The sequence below is a fragment of the Protopterus annectens genome, chromosome 3.part0 (assembly GCF_019279795.1).
Source record: "Protopterus annectens isolate FY-2018-M chromosome 3.part0, PAN1.0, whole genome shotgun sequence".
In the NCBI taxonomy this organism is placed as follows: domain Eukaryota; kingdom Metazoa; phylum Chordata; order Ceratodontiformes; family Protopteridae; genus Protopterus; species Protopterus annectens.
This window is the reverse complement of record NC_056731.1, coordinates 1,611,693,506-1,611,714,518: the sequence shown is the minus strand read 5'-3', so window position 1 is coordinate 1,611,714,518 and position 21,013 is coordinate 1,611,693,506. Positions and strand designations below refer to the sequence as shown.

Genomic DNA, 21,013 nt, shown 5'->3' with positions numbered 1-21,013 from the left:
AAAGTACCTCACCAAGAGGATCATGGGCTACAAACAGATGTCCTATGCAGCTCGACTAAAGAAACTCCAGCTCTACTCAGTTGCTTACCGCCTACTCAGATGCGATCTATGCCTGACGTACAAAGCCATGTCAAACCCAGAATTAATGGACATGCTCCACCTCTTAAAGTTCAAGTCCCTTAGAGCTACACGCTCCAGGGACTTAAACCTCAGCACAAAAATAAATAGGACATGCTGGAGGGACAAATTCATTTCCCAGAGGCTCCCCTCACTCTGGAATAGAATCCCAATTCATGTTAGACATAGCCCCTCGCTGACCCTCTTCAAGCGAAATCTGGACGCGTGGATGGAAAATCGCAAATTCACCCCTGGGATCTCTTCTGTGTCCCTGCTAGACAGAGGCACAGTAAACTAATCTTAAAAGGGTACCTTCTGTGACCTACTTTACAGAGGCACAGTAGGCTAATCTAATAGGGAGGTGGAAGCCAAATACACTCTGGCTAGGCTTATAAATGCCCTAGGGCAGATAGCCTAGTATCTACCTATGAATCAAAGCTAATCCTCATCATCTCCACTCTGATAGCTGAGGTTGGTGTGGTTTCAAACGTATCTTACAGTACAGGAGACTTCTGGACCAAGCAAAGGCAACTCCCCCTTCCAGTGAAGATGACAGATGGCTCCATCTCAGGGTGTTGTTCCTGAGTATATTCAGACCGGGAGTATCGGTAGTGATTTACCCAGGAGGTCTTCTATCCAGTAAATGTACTCTGCCATGTAGTCAAAATCCTTCACTTAATGGAGAAGTCCCTTAATTTGTCAATTTGCCAGTGATTGAGTTGTCTGAGGCATCTGTATGACTTGGACTTCCTCGGCTATTCTTTAGTTAGTGTGCATTTATCAGCTATTACTGGCCATCATGCATTTGTAAATGGCAGGACTGTGGTTTGACTCTAGCTTATCAGACAGTCATTTAAAGAAGGTCTGTGTATGCAGCCACATTTGAAGAATCCTTTTTTTCCTGGGATTTGAACTTCTGATTGATAAGCTTGCTGTCTCTTTCTTAACCATCTGGTTCAAAAGCATTCAGTTTTGTAGCTAGGGAAAATATATTTTCCTAGTAGCCATCACTTTCGCTTCCACAATATGAAGCTGCAGGCCTTCATGAAGGGAGTCATGTTTGGTCTTTCAACCCATACTTCCTTCTAAAGGAGATTTCCAAATTTACTTTTGTACACTACCAGCTGAAGCTTTACCTGATGTGGGTGCATGAGTTTAGGTAAGACTGAGTAGCTAATCATATCCTTTGCTTTAGGGAGGAAATAGCTGCCACTCACCAGGCAAACCCTAAGTAAGTGATTTGCCAGCTGTGTTAAAATTCTACCCATCACATAGCTCACTGTCCATTGTAAAGATGCTGTGATCAAAGGCCAGTCCATTAGTGGTATGGTTCATAGGTAGGAACTGGGCTATCTGCCCGAAGGCATATATTAGCCCAGCCACATTGTGCGGTATTCACCGCCCCTTTGGTTAGTTCCCTAGGCCCTTGATCTAGCAGCTAGTACCCTTGGTCCCTGTCTAGTAGAGCTGTTGGTATGATCCCTGGTGTGAACTTTCTGTTACCCATCCACTCATCAAGGTTCCTCTTGAAGAGTGATAGTGAGGGGCTCTGTCTTGTGTAGATCGGGACATTGTTTCATAGCAAGGGAAGTCTTTGCAAAGGGAATCTATCCCTCCAGCATGTTCTATTCATTGTTGTGCTGAGGTTTATATCCCTAGAGCGTGTAGCTCGAGTAGATTTGGTGTTGCTAAGATGGAGCATGTTCAACAGTTCTGGGTTGGACATGGCTCTGTATGTTAGACAGAGATCGCCTCTAAGAAGGCAGTATGCAACAGAGAAAAGCCTTAGTTTTTTTAAATCGTGCTGCATAGGGCAACTGTTTGAGGCCAGTAATCCTTCTAGTGAGGTACCTCTGTGGTCTCTCCAGCTGCTGGAGATGCCTGGCCAGGTACATTCCAATTGGTGCATTGTACTCAATAATGGGTCTGATGAGGGAAGAGCAGAGGGGCACCACTACATCCTTAGATCTTGATGCGAACCCTTTCGTGATCAGATGCGTCACATAGAAGGATTTTCTAACCACCTTAGCAACATGGTTATCAAAGGAAAGCTGACTATCTACTTGGGTCCCTAGAGCCCTTATTACTACTTCAGATTTCAGGGGGTTACCTCCTATGTGGTAGTTAGCGGGTACTCTGTTTTTTCCAAAGGGGATTACTATGCATTTTTTAGCATTTAGCTTGAGACCATGGCTTTGACACCATGCCTCAGTCTCATTAAGGCCCTTCTGGAGGATATTCATGTCGGCCGGAGACTCTGTTATAGCACCCAGTTTGCAGTCGTCCGCAAACTTGGTCAGCCACAGCCCTTCAGTGCTTGCCTGTACTTCTGAGAATATGCTAAACAGGAGGGGCCCCAGGACAGAGCCCTGAGGCACACTGCTCGTTACTGGTCTGGATTCGGACATAGATCCCACTACTCTTACTTTGTGGGATCTGTTTGAGAGCCAGTTTGCGATCCATCTTGTGACGTAAGGGTTTATGCCCAGGTTGGTGAGTTTATCAATAATACCTGAATGGGGAATGGTGTCAAATGCTTTAGCAAGGTCAAGGTAAGCCGTGTGCACCTCCTTTCCCTAATCTATAGCCTGAGTAACTGTCTCAAAGAAGTCCACCAGGTTCAGGAGGCATGATCTGCCCTTGACGAAGCTGAACTGTGTGGGGTCAAGTGTTTGGAGGTTCCCAATCTCTCCATTTATGAGTTCCATAATGATTCGCTCCATTGCCTTACAGATCAGACTGTCAGGCTTATTGGTCGGTAGTTCCCAGGGTCGGTTGTGGGCCCACCCTTGTGCAGCGGAACCACCGTTGCTGTACGCCATTCTGTGGTCACATATCCTGTCGAGAGGCTGAGACTGAACAGGGTATTCAGATGTGGGGTTAATTCGTTTTGGAGCTCGCGTATGACACAGCCAGGGTCACCATCTGGTCCCATGGAGGCAGTGTTTTTAACTTTAGATAGAGCCTTATTAACCAATGTATCAGTAATAATTGGAGTTACACAATCCCCTGGAATAGTAATAGGCCCTGCAGGTGGTGGTGGGGGGAATTTGCAATGAACCTGTCAGCCAAGATGTTGGCAATGTCAGTGGGGTCAGTGTATTTTGTTCCATTTTGTACTAGCTCAGAATAGACCTGAGCGTTGCCATTTAGGGTTTTAACGTAACCATAGAAGGCCTTATGGTTATCCCTGGCAACTTTATTTTCAAAATTGGCTTTAGTTGACTTGATGAGGGCCCTCAATTTCTTACTAATGCTGATCAGGGATGATTTTTCTACTTGAGATTTGGCCTTTTTTGTATAAGTCTCCTCCTTTTATTGTATAGTTTGCTTATGGCTGGGGTCCACTAGACTGGTTTCTTCTTTCTTGAGGAAGGAGTCTTGGTTTTATTTGGGATAGCACGGTCCATGCAATCCTGAAGATGTAGGATTCTGCATCCTGGATATCATTATCCTTCTGCAAGGGAATAGTGAAGCTTTCCACTTCTGATGCAAGTAGTTTAAGTTTGCTTTGGAAAGGTTTTTTACAATGGTTTCTTTGACTGGGGGAGGTGGAGGGGTGAGGATGTCCAGGGTTATCAGTTTGTGGTCTGATCTGACCAAAGAGGGAGTGATAACGGGTGTGGTACAATGGGTGCCCATATTTGTGATGACTAAATTCAATATGTTGTCCCCTCTAGTGGGAGAACATACCAGTTGTTCAAGGGCATTTGAATTTATAAATTCTATGAACCGCTGGGCATAGGAGTTAGAACTTTGGTAGTTCACCCAGTCTATACCAGGGTAGTTGAAATCACCCAAAATTATGGTGTTGGGTAGTGCCTTTATATTTTCCAGTGCCTCAAGGAATGCTGAGTGAGCATCTTGGGACATGGTGGGCGATCTATAACAGGCTACAACTTGAAATGTGGTTTTGCCTGCTGATAGTTGCGCATGGATGATCTGTGGGGCATCATGCTGCACCACTAACCTGGAGATGTGGGTATCCTTGATGAATATGGATACACCTCCGCCCTTTGTACTGCGATCCGGTAACTGAGGCTGGAAGGTATTATATGAATTGTAACGTGGTAGTGCTGGGGTGCTCTCTGGAGCCTTGAACCAGGTTTCCGTCACTGCACAAACATCGATTTTCTCCATACTCAGGAGTGCCGCGAGTGTGTGCATTTTGAGGTTGAGACTTCTGGTGTTGAGTAGTATTAACCTTAGTTTTTGGTTACCTGTGCTGGTTACGGTGGTTGGTTTGTCCTTTGAGCCTTGCCTAAAAAAGGCACTATGGGGACGGCAAGAGCCTTGGCCAGTATTCAAAAGCCTAGGGGTGACAGGTGCAAACCATCTCTGGCGAAACAGCGAGGCTGGTCTATCATGTCATCCCAGGCAGACAGACACTGGATCCCCTTAGAATGACACCAGAAGCTTAGCCAGTTGTTGAAATTGATCATTTTGTCTTTGTATTGTGGTATCATTCTAGGTGAAGGTAGTATGCTACTCAAGGTCTGGGTCATACCAGTTTGGGCTACATGATCAGAGAGCTCCTCAGTGTCTATTTTCATGTAGTCCAGGGAGGTACGTCTTAGATCATTCACACCAACATGTACAATGACAGTGTCATACTTGTACTTGTTCTGGAGTGACCTAAGTGCCTGTGTTATGTGGCAGATCCTTGCATTCGACAGGCAGCTGACAGTAACCTTCTCCTTGTTTTGCTTGGTGAGTGAAACATCTGTGTGCCTTACTATAGAGTCTCCTATTACTAGTGTGTTGGGTATGGTGTTTTGCCTTAGAGGCTGTCGTGAGGCACACTGCTGAAGTGAATTATGTGTTTTCTGGCTTGTGTTTGGAGGTGCAGGTTGCTTGCTTGTCTGCTTTGGAAGGCCCTGTTTCTTTTTCAGATTGGTACCTAGTGCCTCCGAATATGTTTTTATGTATTTATGTGTATGTTTTGCCGGTGCTTGTTTTGTAGATCCATGTGTGACTGGTGGTGTGATGCTAGTGTGTCTCTTCTCCTCTTGATTGTCTGTTACAGTCATGGGTTGAGAGCGCTTAGCCTCCAGTCTGGCTGTGTATTTGCATCTCTCACAAGTGTTTGTGTCTAGAGGTAAGAGGAGAGGGTTGTCTGTATACATGAGGCAGTTGTGACATTGCCTCAGGATGCACAATTCCACCAGATGAACTGGAGAGTACCCCTGAAGCTGACCTCTGGACATGCTTGGAAAAGTAAATTTCACTTATTTTGCGGACAATCGATGGTCTTATGCTGTATTATAATAGTGCTGTCTAGATTTGGAAAATAATAGTGCTGTCTAGGAGATTTGGACAAGTGCTGATTTGGGTTATGTAAGTGCTGCAATAAGAGCAGTTGATCTGAAGCACTTGAGTTGAGGCTTGCCTAGTTCTAAGGGAAAATTTGCAGCGCAGACTTTGTGGAGCCAGGAATAGTATACCCCAGCTAACCGACGCTGCTCTGTGTGCAAGACCGCGCAAAAAGAGAGTTGCAGGGTTTTAAGAGAGAGAGATCAAGCAGTTTGGAACTGACCCAAAATGGCCAATAAAACTACAGTTTCTAGGCAGTAACCACTCCTACAGGGACAGGCGGGCTGCTCAGTGTTAACCACTGCCACTGGTGAACACAGAGACTTCCCTTTAGCCCAAGTAAGCACTGGCCTCCAAGAAACTTACAAACAGTTCAGAACAGCAACTCTGTAACTGAACTTTTTTTAAATTATAGAAAGTGGGAAAATAGCAAGATTTTTTTTGTTGTTTTTGTTTAAGGATAGCAGAGGCACACAAGTAGCAAACTAGTCAGAACAGAGCAATAAATGGCCCCAACACGTGTGTGCTAGGTCAGAGGCAGGTAAAATGCAATTTTAAGAAAAAATTATTTAAAATTAAGTGCAACATAAAAAAATGCAATAAACAGGCTCTATGTATGTCCTAAATACTGTTTCTAACACAGATATCAACTTTTGCAAGCAAGAAAATGCCGAAAAGTAGACGGCAATGCTTCTGTTTCTTGCTGCAAGTACCTGTGCTCTCTCCTTTTGGTCTTAGATTTGCACCTTCACTATACTTTATTTTCTTGACTATAACTATGGATATCAGACTTCCTTTGATAACTAAATTCTTCAGTATTCAGCCTTCTGAACCTTTGGCCTTCTGGCTGGCTTCTAAGTGGTAAAGTTTCTGCTTTGACTTCATCTCAGTTGTAGACTGACCAAGAAATGTCTCTGATACTAGCGTTAACAGTCTTTCCTTATCCGATGAGTAGCGAGGGGATCCTGTAGTACATCCCAGATCATTTTCCAGTTCCTCCCCGGAGCTTGGATGTCCCCTTTATCCAGCCATGGGTGGTAGAGTTCCCTTTAAGTCAAGCGAGTATATATTTCTATGTTGCTTTTTCAGTGTAGGTGACTAATCTTAAGTGCTTCATTTTGATTTACAGAAGTCCTGAGTGGTTGTGGAGAAGTGACAGGTTAAACACTCAGGCTCGCGCTCCACCTGCAACTAATGAAAACACAGCAAGCAACAGTATAGGCCCTCTTGCCCACAGTCATAGGAACCTATGAGAAAAACATGCCAAATTGGCGTAAGAGATGACAAACATAATCCTTGACCAACCAAGAAAGGTTCCCTCATAGATCAGCTGATAATAGTAACACCATATCTGTTATTTCTTAGTCCTTACTTGTAGCAGTAACTTGCACCTGAACCAGTCCATCCTTTTTCAGTGTTATGTACAGTTCTGTGTTTGTAGAAAAGAGGCTGCTATCACTTGGTGCGAAGAGAATACTGTTATGTTAAAAGGAATATGGATTTCAAAGGGAATGTACCCTTGTATTCCTCTGTGTATCCATCTTTCCTTTAACCCAGAGCTGAAAGAATATTTTCCACAGGTCCACTGACTGCACAGTGTTTTGTTTTTTGAAAGCCAGAAGGCTTCTAGCTGTACATATTTAGCTACACTCTAATGTAAGTCTGCACATGTCAGTCATTTATCACTTGGACATTCAGGCTGAACAGATGCTCGGTTTGGCACAGCATTTGTCATTAGTTCCTTTCCTAATTAGTAATTCTGCTTGTCTTATTAAAAGTTCTATACAGAAAGGAATTTGCAGTAATTAGACCATGGTGGAAGGCACTGTCATCAAAATGAAACAGTATCCAAGTGCATTAATATTTCTTCTACTGCATTGTGTGCTTTCCTATTCTTCCTGTTAATACTGTAGGGCTCCTCGCATGCTATTTTCGGGGGATTAAAATGCAGCATCATTTACAACTTGTGGTTACAGACAATAAATGTTGGCTGAAAGAGTGCAGTCAGAGAAAGCTGTCAGTTTTTGAATTAAACAATGGTATGTAAAGTCGCATCGATGTGAAATGGATAAGACGAAATAGGAAAATTACTGCAAGTGAGGAATGCCTAACATAAGTTTCATGTTTATGCTACAGCATCTTGGCCACTGAAAAAACACATTTGTCAGAAAAGTCGCTGTGGCTTTCATTTATATTTTCATATTGGGTATCTTAACAGCCATTTTGTAACTACAAACATACTATAGATGATAGCAGTATGACGAAAGAGCTTTTCATATTTTCTCTTAGCAGTACAGTTGTCGTAGCCATAACTAAATTACAAGAACAGTAAATATTATCTCTGCTACCATTAGATGTTCTGTCATGTGTAACCTTTCACTTGAGGACCCATAGTAACATTCCAGAATGCATTTCCGTTATAGAAGTACAGCATTTTTACCATTGAAACTTTAGGATGTAAACCCTTATTTTCTTGCAAAGTATTATATTTCTGTATGTTTTCAGTTTCAGCTCTTATTTACTGTGCAGTTCTATTTAGGTGCTAACAAGCTGACCATTTTTTATCAGGACATAAGTCACAGTGTTGATGTTTATTTATATAGACGGAGAAGAAGTGCAACTTGGTATAATTCATCTGCAAGTACCTTCTTTAATCATACCTTGGTTAATATTTCTTCACCAATTACAATGTTTTTTTTTTGTTTGTTTTTTGGGGGGTTTTTTTGACCAGATTCCCTTGTTTAGACAATCCACATGTCTGGATAATACAAATGGTATATTCACCTGATGCATAAGTATGCTTTTCCTCAGAGCTACACTAGTTATTTTCTGTTGCTTTCATAGTTCAGCTGTTGAGTCTTGCTGTCGTTGGTAACATCTGGTGTGAAAATGCCTACACTTTTCAGTAAGTGTGCATGTGGTCTTCTCTGTACCAACCAAAGTCTGCAATGACATTGCCTCTACTGTTTTGGGGAAGATCACAGTGATGAGAACAGACCTTAGTGCCAGACGGTCTGCCTGACCACTCAGTGCCAAAGGCAAGAAAGTTGCTTGCCTGCTTTATAGAGATGATGATGGTTCACAGATCTTTATATGATGACTTGCAGAAGGCTCCTCTTTGCAATCCCAGGAATATTTGAAGCATTTCCACATTGTAATATGCATTGACGACACCCAAGATCGAAACATTGGCACCAGCTTGATCTCATCCTCACCAAAAGCAGCAGTTTAGGTAGTGTCACAGTAACACAGTTGACCACAGTGCAGACTGTGATACTGACCACTCGCTTGTGTGTAGTAAGGTGAACATCCAGCTGTGAACGTGAAGGTTCTTTTGCTTCTAAAAGGAAGGGAGTCATCGCATTGACATTGGCAAGACATAAACAAGATTTGGGACCCTTCAAAAGTACACAAGTTTGGTCAAGCTCTTGAAGAGGCGCCTTGCCCCACTTGAATGGCACTGACACCAGCAAGAGATGGGAAAAACTACAGAATGCTGTCTATAACATTGCAGCATCTATGTTTAGGAAGAAGACAGTCAAGTGTGCTGATTGGTTTGAAACCCAAAGTGAAGTGCTGACATCCCTGATGGAAAAGAGACAGGCACTGGCTGCATACAGGTCCTTTCCCAATGAGAAGAACTTGCAGGCAGTCCAGTGTGCTCAGAGTCCAGTGCAGCCGGTAGCTCAGCGGTGTGCAAACGATTATTGGCTACAACTTTGCTTCAAGATTCAGCAAGCTGCAGACATTGGTAATGTGAGGAATGTATGATGGGATCAAGCAAGCCATCAGTCCATCACAAAGGAAGATCGCCCCAATTAAGTCAGTCAAAGGTGAAGCCTTGAAGGACAATACCAAGCAGATGGGATACTGGGGTGGAACTCTACTCGCATTTGTATGCCAGAGAGACATTAGTTACGGATGGAGCCCTGAATGCCATTGAGCTCTGCCAATTATGACTGAATGTGATGCTGAGCCCACCTTGGAGGAACTCAGTAGTCCGCTGAAAGTACTCTTCTGGAAAAGCCCCTGGGGAAGATGGATTTCCAGTAAAAATTTGAAACCACTTCAAAAAAATAAAATAAAAAAACACTGGCAGTATTAAGTTCCACAAAAGGGATTTATTAGCCCAAAAAAAGAGTGAAGTAAGTGCTTTCGTCTTGCTGCAATGAGCAAAACTTCCTCAGACAAAAAACTCATCAAAAACACATCCACTTGAATCAATTGAGAAAATCACATGACCATGTTAATTAAGACTTAAAAGGTATACTCCCAAAAGTATATTTATAAATAACTTTCTGTGTCCTTTAAAAACATAAAGTGATGTAAAATATAAAATAATAACCATGTGAAATTAACACTGTGTTAGAAAAAGTGGCTGACCTAACTAGACTAAAAACTTTTATAATAAAAAAACATGAACTAATGATAGTACAGAAAAAATGTACAAACAAATATGTCTCATACATATATTCACCTTCCTTATTGTGGAAGTATGAACAAAAAACAGATTTGTTTTTTGTTCATTCTTCCACAATAAGGAAGGTGAATATATGTTTGATTATCCTGACACATATTTGTTTGTACATTTTTTCTGTACTGTCATTCGTTCATGTTGTTTATTATAGAAGTTTTTAGTCTTTTACTGTCATTCGTTGATGTTGTTTATTATAGAAGTTTTTAGTCCAGTTAGGTCAGCCACTTTTTCTAACACTGTTAATTTCACATGGTTATTTTATATTATTTTACATCACTTTTATACTTTTGGGAGTATACCTTTTAAGTCTTAATTAACATGGTCATGTGATTTTCTCAATTGATTCAAGTGGATGTGTTTTTGATGAGTTTTTTGTCTGAGGAAGTTTTGTTCATTGAAGCAAGATGAAAGCACTTACTTCACTTGTCTTTTTGGGCTAATAAATCCATTTCGTGGAACTTAATACTGCCAATGTTTTTTTATTTTATTTTTTTAAAGATGGTATTCCCTCAAAAAGCCTTAAATGTGCAAATGGCACCCTAATCTCAGAGCCACATGCAACAGTTTGCCACTGCTGGAGGGAAGGCAGTCTACCGCAAGATATGGGGGTTGCTAACATAGTTGCTATCTGTAAAAATAAGGGTGACAAAATTTATCATAACAACTATTACACCATCTCCGTTTTCAGTACCGTGGGGAAGCTGTTTGCATGTGTTGTTCTGAGGAGGCTCCACGTTCTTGCAGAGAGAGTTTACTCCAAGTCTCAGTTTGGGTTCAAAGCTGAACTGTCTACTATAGACATTGTTTTTTCTGTTAGGCAACTAGAAGAAAAGTGCAGGGAGTAGAGCCGACCTCTGTATATTGCCTTCATTGATCTGAACAAAGCATTCAACTTTGTCAGTAGGAATTATCTGTTTGCAATTCTGGCAAAGATCAGCTGTTCTCCAACACTGCTTAGCATTACCAGGGCCTTCCATGAAGGCGACAATCCTGTATGACAGATCCACAGCCAAACCTTTTGAGATTCTCAGTGGAGGAAAGCAGGGGTGTATACTGGCTCCAGTATTATCCGGTATTTTCTTTTCAGTTCTGTCGAACTTTGCTTTCAGGACTGCTACAGAGGGTGTCATTTTCTGAACCAGAATGAATGGCAACCTTTTCTAATTGTCGAGGTTTAGATCGAAGACCAGGCTGCTTAGGAAATGTCTGAAGGAGTTCCTGTTTACTGATGTCAGCTATTGCTGCTCACACTAAGTAGGAACTTCAGTTACTTATTACTCGCTTTGCAGATGCGTGTATGGAATTTGGCCTCATAATCAGTTTAAAGAAGACCTAGGTGGTTGGCTGTAATGTGGCAATGAACCATCTATCAGGGTGAGCAGCTATGTCATGGAGTTTGTCCATGAGTTTGTGTACCTAGGCTCTATGATCTCAGACAAATTATCGCTTGATAGGGAGGTCAAAAAGTGCATTGGAAAAGCCACCACAATGCTTTCCAGGCTGATGAAGAGTGTGTGGGCTGCAAATAAGATTACTGTGCACACCAAGATGCAGGTTTATACATTTACACAGTCTCTGTTTTCAGCACATCACTCTATGACATTCAGACATGGACTTTGCCTTCCACACAAGAGCAGTGGCTCAGTGTATTACATATGCACTCTCCTTTAAGTTTACTCGGTATGTCATGGCAGGTCAAGATCCCCAACAGCACAGTGCTTGAGAGAACAGACACCACCTCCATGGTCACCCTGAATACAGAGGTGCATGTTGTGGTTGGGTCATGTCTCATGCATGACAGTGGGTCGAATACCAAAAGACCATCTTTTTTGGAGAGCTGTAGTTTGGAAATAGGCCGAAAGGATGATCCAAATTGCGCTACAAGATCATATGCAACCATGACCTCAGCACTGTCTCCATCACCTGGCATTCTGTAGCCTCAGACAAGTATGCCTGTAAACAAGTCCTATATGGACTGGTAAACTTTGGCTACAGCACGGGACATTGTGTGTTTTTTGGTTGATGCCTGTAAACAAGAAGTGAAGGAGGCCCTCTCTATATATGAACCACCTTGGCAAGGAGAGCAGAGGATAAGAGAGCCCTCAGGAAGATCAGTCCCAGTGATACCAAACCAACATCTGCCTACTGCTGCTCAGAAAGGGAGAAGGACTGCTACTCCTGGATTGGATTTTACAACCACAGAAAATGCTGTTCAAATTGGTTCGACAGGGGCACAAACCCATGATCCTTTGCAATGGAAGGATACCTCAACAGATTCTGGAAAGACCCTCATGAATGGCTTTCTGGACATAGTTTACAAGTTGGGTACACCTCCAATAGATCTTTTTGCCTCTGACCAGAACAGAAAACTGAGACTGTTCTGTTCCAAAATCCCTTGTCCATCAGGCCTGAAAAACAGATACCATGTCTTTCAACTGGTGGTAAGATTCCCTAAGGCTTTCCATCCTAACACTGATCCCCAAGGTTCTTCTAAAGATTAGAGAGACAAGTCTGAAATTTTGCTAGTGACTCCCTTTTTTTCCCAGGCAGCATTGGTTCCCCCATCTACGCTATCTGGCCAGTTGCAGTCATTTCAAATTACCCCACAAAGTGGACGTGCATACAAGGGTTCTCTTATTCACCCCAAACTGTAGGCTGTTTCAGACACCAGTCTTCAGAGGGCTTGCTTTAGGTATTCCAGGATGCAAACAAATACCTCTTGAAAATCTTACTTCTCCAAGTAGAAAAGATTTTCAGTATGGTGTCACAAGAAGAATGAGGACTCCTATCAGGTGGTAATACCTACTGGTCTGTCATACACGTGTGATTTACTCAAAAGTGGTCTGGCCTATTCCTCCATCAAGGCCCACTTGTTGTTGTTTCTGCTTGCCTGTCTTTAAATCCACAGTTCTTTCCAGAATGGAAGTAAAACACGTTTTAAAAGGTGTCTTTCACCTGATACCTCTTAGGAAGGTTGTGCCACCTCTGTGGGAGCTCAACTTTGTTCTGGAAAATCTTTCCCAAATTTTGAACCAGCAGCTTCAGCTTCACTAAAATTCTGTACCTGGAAAATGGACTTATTGGTTACTCTTAGTTCTGCCCGAAGAGTTCCTGAGTTACAAGCCCTGATGGTGATCCCATTAGTACATCTTACATCATTCCTACTGTAGATCTTTTTAAAGAGAAATGCAGCTTTGTTCTTGTAATACTCCATATCTCATTCCAGTCTAATTTTCTTATGAGATAACTGTTCTAATTCAGAGTTTAACAATTTTGCTTGACTTTATCTGGTAAATCTAGTTGGGTTTGGTAACATAGTTTTCTAATCAAGCACAAGTCCTTAGTTCACTGGCTGATCTTTCCATCTTCTTGCAGTCCATATAGATCAGGATTTTAATGCAGAAATATATGCTGCTTGTACCCAACCTAAATTGGATTACTTTCCAGCCTCATCCTCCTCTTCATCCAAAGGAGATAAAAGTACATTAATTCCTGTCACCCCTGTTGTGTTGTTTGCCAGTGAAGCCAAAGTGCTAAGGTATTTTGTTTTGTAATGTTTACACTTTGTTGATAGGGTTTGTCCCAGTAGACTAGTCGCTTCTTTACAGGAGAAAAACCCAAGGTGGTATACATACTAACATGGAGAAGTTTGTCCAGGGCACTTGGGAGCTTCCACTACTCTGTTCTGATTGCATCACTTCTTGGTATAGAGGTTAATGCTGTACAGGAGAATGCTGCTGTTCAGGAGACTGTAGAACCCTCTCTCTACTCCTCTTTGGACTGGTGAAATTCGACTATTAAATGGTATTATGTCACGTATGATTGATCGTTTTGCTAGTTTCCATATTACTAAAGTATCTACTAAAGATTTGAATGATAAAACTTTGATTTCTGAGGAAGACCATGCAGAAGATATGGAGTATTTATGGGTAGGCACTTTAGAATGGTGCAGGTTGCCAAATGATGAAATCACTTCTGGTAAAAATAGCTTTTGTTTTGGACTCCATGGCCATGGAAGTAAAACAACCTGATGCTGCTTTTTCTGCATCTGTAAACACTAGCAAATGCTGCAGAATGGTTTGGGGACAAAACATATTCACTAACCTGTTCCAGGTCTTGCTGAATCCCCAAAAAGTTGTCAAATAAGCTTGTAATTTGCCTGTTATGTTTACAAGAATGCATTTGCAATAGATATGCTGTTTGGGTGGTGAGATTGCTTCCCTGGGTTTTTTTCTATAGGATGTATTTACATTTTTCAACTGGTATCTGAACATTTTGGCAAACTTATTTTTGAAACACTGCCTCAGGCAGAGAAATTCATTTTATTCTTTGATGAAAGGGGAAAAAAACAGACTATCATGGGAACATGCATATTGCTGTTGCCAAAAATATGTAGTTTAATAGGCAGCTGACTTGCGGTTGTGTACTGGTGAACTTTGTGACGATGACACCCATTTATTTTTTCAAACTTTGTGTACTACACTACATTATATATCTCAAGTTTATGATGACCATAGTCTTTGGATTTGGGGGGGGGTGGAATGTATAGGTGTTTTTTGATATTGTTAATGGTGCAGTAGTTAATTTTATGTTGTTTTGTTACAGTTCATGGTCATAGAAGAACTGTGAAAATACTATGGGCAAACGTGCTGCTTTTATTGTGACTCCTTACCACATCTCATTAATGCTGGTTCTAACCAATGATATATTCACTATGAGAAGTTAAGACACAATCTGAAGGTGTATGCATTGCCATGTACTAAATGTAAAGCGTCTGGATATCTGTGGCCAGATTTCCCCCATTCTCTATTGATATTTCTCATCCCATTGCTACTGATTCCACTAATACTGTACTTGTAGTTATAGTTACTGAGAGTGTTCAACAACTATCTGACTTACAACACATATAGCTGGCTAAGATTCCTTGTAAGGGTGCTAAGGCTGAGAATGTCCTACCTAATGAGAACTTCTGTTAATCTATTGGTAAATTAAGGCTCTGCTGAAGGTGATTGTGACCCATGATGTAATATTAAGTCCTATATGTTAGGTAATGGATATAGTAAGCAGAAAATAACGTAATCACCAAAAGATTCTTGAACAAAAGGAAAGGGATAACTTTACTGATACCTTTCCTAATATTATAAAGAATGGTGTATATGTGGACTTGTTGCACTACAATGGTGTTTATTTATTCATTTTGCTGTACTTTGTTTAGCTGACACTAGATAATTGACAAACTTACAAAGGCCCCAATTTCAGGTATTGTAGAGTGGATAAATATTTTGGTTGTTTGTGACTGCTTTATTTTTGGGACTGTTTTAGTGATTAAAAATCCTAATAAATAAGTTTTAGGTGCACTTATTGGTAAGGTGGGTAGGTTGCTAATTGCAAATTTAAATTGGTATTCCGTGATGTTTAGATTAATACTGCTTTATGAACCTACAAATGTTACTGATAAGTGTAAGTTCTTGCAACTGTTAAACCTTTTTTATTGGTTCAGCTGGAAGTTATTATAATTGTGTTGGCATACATCATTATGTTGTGGATGATAGGACTGTGGTCAAACTCTAGTTGGTCAAGTAGAATGTCAGGACACAAGAAGGCCTTGTTAAACTTTAATTAGGTTAGCAGCTAAAAAAACACAATAACTAGGAAATGGAAAGCAAGGCTTAGGCTGACCTTGAAAGATGTGATAGGTATTATAAACCAATTGGAGGAGGATTCTTGTTAGATAGGAGAAAGAACTGTGTGTGTGTGTGTATATATATATATATATATATATATATATATATATATATAGAGAGAGAGAGAGATAGATAGATATATATATAGATATATATATATATGTGTGTGTGTGTGTGTGTTGTATGTATGTGTTTATGTATATATATATATATATATATATATATATATATATATATATATATATATATATATATAAAATGTGTGGAACTAGAGAGATGGGGAAAAGAGATATTGGCGAGAAATTGAAAATAACATGAAAATAAGAGTAGCAAATGTCAAGCAAGTTTATTGGTTAGAAAAAAGCCAGTGCTTTGTAATGTTGAAAAGTTTATGAAAAAAGAAAAAATCATATTTAAATTCAGTAATTATATGATTGTAACATGATGTCCATGGTGATTTTGGGTACATGTTTAAAAAAAAAAAAAAAAGTGTTATATCTGTCTTCCCAGCTGATAAGCCTGTACTCCATGAGACTTGAACTTCATGATAAATAGGTTCACCTGTCAGCTAGTTCCGTTTGCTAATTCAGGAGATTTGAAATTTCGATCTTTCATGAGACTGTTCATGTGACTGTAACATCTCTACTATGCATTTCAGAGTTTGAGGTTCTACCTTATGGGAAACTGTATCTAGTATTTCACAAGGTACAGAGTTTCCCCTGAGGAGGGATCTAAACTTCCCCATAAAGGTGGGTTCAAACATTTCCTGAACTGTTCTGTTAACCTCCTTATGTTGTTTGTGGTGGCGGTAATCCAGGTAACAATATCCCTTCACACCCTGGATTTTAGGTGAACCTCTTATCTCTTTAATCAGGAACACAGGCTTTAAACTAATGGCACTTTTTAAAGTTGACAAAGTAATAAGTGTATATAAATTAAAATAAATTTTAACTATAGCAGCTGTCATTATTTGTTGATTGTAAATTACCAGTTTCTCAAAAAAAAAAAAAAAAACACTTTTTAAGAGGGACATAGTGAAATTCTGAACCCAAATTATGAACATCCCTTAAAATCAGGGACGGATGTAAGGTATACCCTGGATTTGTCCTGCCAACTTAGCTGCTACCTAACGAGGATGAGATTATAAAAACTTACCAGTTGTTGTTCTTTGCTGTATGTAGAGAAAGGCTTGCTGTTCACAAGCAAAACGTTTCCAGGTAGATTGTCATCTGCATTATTTTTTATATAAGTCATCCAGCCATCCATATGCAATTGCTATGGTCCACACCCACCCAAGGAAGGAGCTGTTACCTCTGGGTGCTTTATTTAAGAATGATTTTGTATTGTTATGGCCAGTTATTTCTCAGAACTCATCTTCACCAGACATTATCTGGACTGTGACTGTGGGACATGGACTACTCTAGGGAAGTCTGACCTTTGGGTTACAATCAAGTGTGGGCACGGCTTGATCCTGTAGCTGCTTCTGTTGCACAGGACTGTTTTGAATTTAGTCGAAAATAGAGCATGAAGGATCCTAGTAGTTAGCTGTATCAGTTACCTTCTCACTCTGACGCTTGATCTAGTAGAGGCTTTCCATAATGGGTCAAGGATACCATTCTGCCATCCCTCTGTGGATGAATGGTTTTATTTCTGTTTTACTTGTTTAGTAAGTGTGTCAGATCTTATTAATTCTAGTCATTTATTGATTTGCTAGTGTGTGCAGGCCAAACTGATAAACTCTGGGTGAGTGTGCTAATGTGTATTGCAAATTGTACGTTTAGTACATCGGACTGGTATGCAGGTATCACAGAACTTAATTTTTCCCCCCAACAAACATTTTTATAAAATTTTCACACATGACATAGGCAATTTTAAATTTATACAAATGAAAAACAAACAACATGGCGCCACTTTAGTTGCAAACAGTATAAATCACAGACACCAATGAAACAACTGTAGTTGCAAACATTATACATCTCTTGTAATTTATCCAGTCATTGTCAGTTAAGCATTATATGGCTCATTCAAATACTGCCTCTTAAACCTTGTTCTTGATCTGCATATATTGTTCCCACAATTCCCATTTTTTCCTATGTAGTTTGCTCCCTCCATTTTCTAAAGATCCCGATTCCAGTTGTTTTATCTCTGTTACTATATTCACTAAGAAAGGTTGGTCTAGACTTTGATTTCCATTTTCCTAGTAATTCCTTTTTTGGCAGCCATCATAATTAGACTCAGCAAGGCATTACTATGTCTAGGCAATTCCGATTCTATATCATAATTAAAAAAAAATCATCTCCCAAATCACTCCCACCCAGCATCTCTGACAGAGCAGTCTGTAGGGAATCCATAAAGTCTGACAGCTCATTACATTCCCAGAAAATATGTCCCCAGCCACCTCTTTCTTGCCTGTCACACCGCCAACATTTACTATCCACCTAAGGGAAAATTCTTTTGAGTCTACTTGGGGGTATAAAAATGCCTATGTAAACACTTCCAGGCAAAGCTCCTAAATGTTCTAGACTTTGTTGAATCTTTGGAAGATGCACATATATACTCCCATTGTCTCTTTGTGAATTGCTTATCCAGTCTCTCTTCCCAATCCTTTCTAAATTCCTCTGGTTGATTCTTATAATTATCATGCAATATTTTATATGCTTTACTAATTATTCCTTTTTTAACAGCAGCTTCAGTTCTAGATTCTATTAAAAACTCTACTGGTGCTGGTCTTTCATTCAGGAGACCCGCATTTCTTTCTCTTTGCCTATACTCTATCAGTCCTTGATTGGGAAGGCAAATCTCTAACCTGCAGTCAAAATAAATTCTTGGCCTCTTCCCATTCTCCACTCTCGTGCTGGTTTGGTTCTTATAATACTCCCTGCAGTTTTATGAATATAATACTCTGTATGATTTTTGTTGTTCTCCTTGAGTCTGCATCTAAAATCCCAATCTCTCCATATTTCTTGAGCTTCCTCCATATCAGCATCATTCCTTTCCACTTTGAATTATAGTTTTCAGCTTGTGCTATGTACAAGGGCCTTAACTGTGTTGCTGTAAAATACCCCCTCAAATTGAGTAATTCTAGTCTGCCTTGTTCTGTTGCAAGAATCAGCTTATCCCACTTGACCCTTGCTGTCTTCCCTTCCCAGATAAAATCCTTCAACTCTTTTTTAATTGCTATCCACAACTTTTCCTCTGGTTGATAAAAGTATGCCTGACCTGTGTATAAGACTAAAGGGACTAAAAACATTTTATTGGCTTGTATCTTAGTATCCATGTCACAAAGCTTCCAGTTTCTCAATTTTTGTATTATCTTCTGTTTAGTTTCGTCCCACATATCCTTAGCTGCCATGAGTAATTTCTAATCCTTGCTCCTAAGTACTTTATTTTATCATGTCCCCATAAATATGGATATTGTTGGACCAATTTGTGTGTGGGTACGTAATTTACCACTATTGCCTTTGTTTTAAGCTTCATTAATTTTGTATCCCGAGAAGATTTGAACCTGTCTTAAAATGTTCTACAATGCTGGAATGTCCCTTTCTGGTTTTGCCATGTATAAAATAATATGGTATAAAGTTTAATACAAAATATCGACACCAAATAAGCGCTTCCGTTTCACCCACAGAAACTTCATCAGAATCTGATGAAGTTTCCGAGAGTGAAACGAAAGCGCTTATTTGGTGCCGATATTTTGTATTAAACTTTATACCATATTGGTTTGGCTTGGCTTTGTCTTTGCCTACAGGTATATGGTCCTTTACTGGCTTTCTTTTCCGCACTGCTGTGGAGTTTTGACATTTGTATTAATTACAGCATTTCCTGTGGTTATTAGTATGTATAAAATAATATCAACTGTAAATAGACCCAGCTTTTCCTGATTACCATACCAGTTATATCCCTGAATTTCTGAATCCCTTATTTTCTTTGCCAGTGGTACTAAATATAATGCAAACAACAAAGGGGAAAGCGGACAACCGTGCCTGGTTCCCCTACTCAAGCAGAAATTATTGGATAGGAACTCACTCGCCTTAATTATTGCCTCAGATCCCGCATATAGTCTTCTAACCATCCTTATAATTGTATCAGGAAAAACAAATGCTTCCATTGCCATGCTCATGAAGTCCCTGTCTACGCTGTCAAATGCTTTCTTTGCATCAAGACCCACCAATAAAAATGGTATTTTCTTCCATTCTGCTTCCCTCTGGATCATCAATGTTCTGTTAATATCGTCAAATGTTTGTCTTCCCTCCACAAAACCACACTGATCCATATCTATCAATTTTGGTATCACTTTTGCCATTCTTTGAGACATTATAGACATAAACTCTTTATAGTCATGGTTTAATATTGAAATGGGCCTGTATGAAGCTGGATCCAATGTATCTCTTTACCCTCTTTAGGTATTACAATTACCACTGCCTTCTTCTAGGATGCAGGTATTTCTCCTCCTGTTAAAATACTGTTAAACAAAACCTTCCAGGTCTTTATCTGTTTTTTCCCTCCTAACTTCCACAGGAATACCATCTCTTCCTGAGGACTTTCCTGTAGATTTGTTATACCATAGCCATTTTTATCTCATCCCTTTCCATCATGTTAGTAATTGAGCCTCATCTACCTCTAACCTGGGCATATTTAATTCTTCCATAAACATTTACATTTGTACCTTTTCTTGATTTTCATATTCTCTGCTTTATACAAACTTTCATAAACTTTCCGAAATACTTCTAATACTTCTACAGTGTCTCTTGTTATCTTCCTTGTTATAGGCTCCCTAAGCTTGGTGACAGCCCTTTCCACTTTATGATGCCTTAGTTGTTGTGCTAAAAGTTTTTGTGCTTTAGAAATAATATCAAAAAACAGTTGCTTAACAGCAGTCTTTCTAAACTTGTGCATATTGTTGAAGTAATTCCTTATTTTCTGTTTAGCTTTCTGCAGTTACTCCTTTTCTTGTTCTTATAGATTGCACCTATTTTGCAATACTTTGACATTTGTCAGTCCCTCTTTCTTTTATTTCCACCCTAGTTTTAAACTCCACTTTTATTTTATCCCACTCCCTAGCTATGTTTTCAGAAGAAAATTCTGTCTTGTCTAGTAGCATCTGAATTCCGAAATCCATTCTTCTCTTTTCAACCAACAGAGGGAAAGTGCCAGTGTCTCATTTTTATTTCATTACCTTGAGTTTTTATTTTTGTTATTATTGAAGCATGATCTGAAATAGTTGGGTACGTTTCAAGACCTTCAATTAAGTGCACATGTTCCTGTGAGATATAAAATCTATGTAGCCTAGCCCATTTTTTGTATCTCGTGAGTATTACGCAAATTCACTCTGAACTCACAGTACTGAATTCATATCTTCCATGCCGAACATTTTCATAAATTTCTTCAAAAATCTACCCTCTTGTTATATTTTCTCTTTTAT

The 21,013-nt window shown here is 39.9% G+C and overlaps 1 protein-coding gene across 1 annotated transcript in view; it reads left to right on the top strand.

Annotated features, from left to right (window-relative positions):
* The window catches only part of VPS13B (vacuolar protein sorting 13 homolog B), a 5,424,989-nt gene that overhangs the window by 2,965,212 nt on the left and 2,438,764 nt on the right, over positions 1-21,013 (top strand). The window lies entirely within an intron of this gene.